Genomic DNA, 2,765 nt, shown 5'->3' with positions numbered 1-2,765 from the left:
TATCTTAAGAAAAAAACTGCTTCCACGACACAAATACAGTAAGAAAGACAAAAAATAACATTATTTAAATTGTATGTTGACACAAAAACAACTTAAAATGTGAGATAATGTCGTAAATGGTGTATCAGGTCCCTAGTTACTTCGTCACAGCTAACGTTAGTTCAATAATGTTTACGACGAACAAGCTACTTTAATCTATGACGGAGGAACGCGCGGCCTTATCATTCATCGACGTTTAAATTCGCGTTTCAGTCTTCAAAATCGCATAAAACACATTTCAGTTAAATTAATATTTACGCAGCGATGATATATGATATTTTACGTTAAAATAATACGGACTGAAGTGAAATAACGCCGATTCATAGGCTAGTCATGCTGCTAGCGCGCTAATCTAACTTAGTTGACGACGTTAACAATAAAAAATAAACTGAAAACGACCCAGGTTTATTTTATCTTATCATTCAAGCATTAAATATTATAAACACTAATTTAAACGAACACAATAAACACAAACGCTCGTGCACTTACCCCGAGCGACCTCAATACACAACTGAATCTGAATATGCACACACTTGAAAGTATACACTAGATAGACAGATTGACAGATGCACTCTCTTGCACGTTTTCAATGTAAAATAATCTTCTCCAAGCCTTTGATGTACACCCGTAGAAGATTTTGTATGCAGACCAAGGTTTTATATTTAATATATATGTATTTTTCATTAGTGACAGGGGTTGTTACGGTCATCAGGAAGTAACATTAAAGCTGGTAGTGCATTGGGGACTCCAAAGGGGTTTTTACTGGTTACTCATGAAAACAGAGTTTTCCAGAGATGTATATGACTCAACACTCTGTGTGCAACAAGCTACTTTTTTCATCATGCACTAAAAATAGAAGACCTTTATTAACCACAATGTTGACATCAAAAGAACAGGAGACACACTTTGCATGAGCTATACATGCTTTACTGTTGCAAAGATGATGCGCTGTAATAATCATCTGAAATTATATCTGATATAATAAAACTATAATATTTTCACTCACTTTCCTTTGACTTAGACCCTGCTATATCAGGGTTCGCCACAGCAGAATGAATTGCCATTTTAATTTAATTTAATTTAATTTAATCACATTCCTTTGGCTTAGTTCCTGCTTTATTAGGGGTCACCACAGCATGAATATGTAAGATTTTTCTGCCACAATATATAAAATATTTAGGGTTTTTTTCATTTATTTATTTATTTATTATTTTAATGATCAAAATTAAACAAAATATGTAAGATTTAATTTTATTTTACTGATCAAAATCAAGCAATAAATGTAGGATTTTGTTTCGCTTTATTTATTTATTATTTTATTTATTTATTATTTTATTTTAATGATCAAAATCAAACAAAATATTTAAGATTTTATTTTATATTAATGATCAAAATCAAACAATATATGTAAGATTTTATTTAGTTTTATTTTATATTATTTTACTGATCAAATACAACAATATATGTAAGATTTTGCTTTGTTTTATTTACTTATTATTTTTATTTATTTATTATTAACTTTTTATTTTATTTTAATAATCAAAATCAAACATTATATGTAAAATTTTGTTTTGTTTTATTTTATTTATTATTTTCATTTATTTATTATTTTATTTTAATAATCAAAATCAAACATTATATGTAAAATTTTGTTTTGTTTTATTTTATTTATTATTTTCATTTATTTATTATTTTATTATAATAATCAAAATCAAACATTATCTGTAAGATTTTGTTTTGACTTGTTTTGTTTCATTTATTTATTTATTATTTTTATTTATTTATTATTTTATTTCAATGATCAAATTCGAACAATATATGTAAGATTTTTAGTTGTTTTTTGTTTTATTTATTTATTATTTTCATTTATTTAATTTTATTTTAAAGATCAATAAGCAATATATTTACAAGATTTTGTTTTGATTTATTTCTTTATTATTTTTATTTCTTTAATATTTATTTCTTTATTTTATTTTACTGATCAAAATCAAACAGCAAATGTAAGATTTTATTTTGTTTTATTTGTTTAATATTTTATTTTTTTCTTTATTATTTATTTCTTTATTTTATTTTAATGATCAAAATCAAACAATAAATGTAAGGTTTTGTTTTGTTGTGTTTTATTTATTTATTATTTTCATTTATTTTTCATTTTTTTATTTATTTTTTTATTTAAGTGATTAAAATCAGACAACATATGTACGTTTTTATTCTATTTTTAATTAAATTTATTTTGTCCGAATGATCAAAGCCAAACAATACGTGATTTCTTAAAAAAAAAAACATTAATGCATTAATTATTATCAACAGATCCCTGGATAACTTGACGTTAAACACCCCAGTGGAAACATATGTGGTGTTTTTTAACAGTGGAGCTTTATGATGAGCAAAAAAAGCAAGACATCCTACCTCAAAGCCCACACGCTAATATTGATGCCTGGAAAAACCTACCTATCTATAAGAAAAGGACGTCACTGAAATCATTCCCCTAAATTCTGTTTCCATGCATGCAGACACAATCCTGAATCTGGACTCACTGTTTTTGGTATAGTGTCTTTTATTATTATGAATAATGTAAATGATTAGTTTTGCATGACCAGGCTATGTCTTGATGTGCAATGACAAGCATGCAAAGTGCAGCGTAGGTGTTTTTTTGACACACTGTGGTATATGGTTTACTCAGTGGTACAGTTAAAGCAAACAGCTCTGTTGGATGGGTTGCAGAT

The sequence above is a fragment of the Danio aesculapii genome, chromosome 14, assembly GCF_903798145.1.
Source record: "Danio aesculapii chromosome 14, fDanAes4.1, whole genome shotgun sequence".
Taxonomy (NCBI): Eukaryota; Metazoa; Chordata; class Actinopteri; order Cypriniformes; family Danionidae; genus Danio; species Danio aesculapii.
This window is presented reverse-complemented; position numbering follows the sequence as displayed.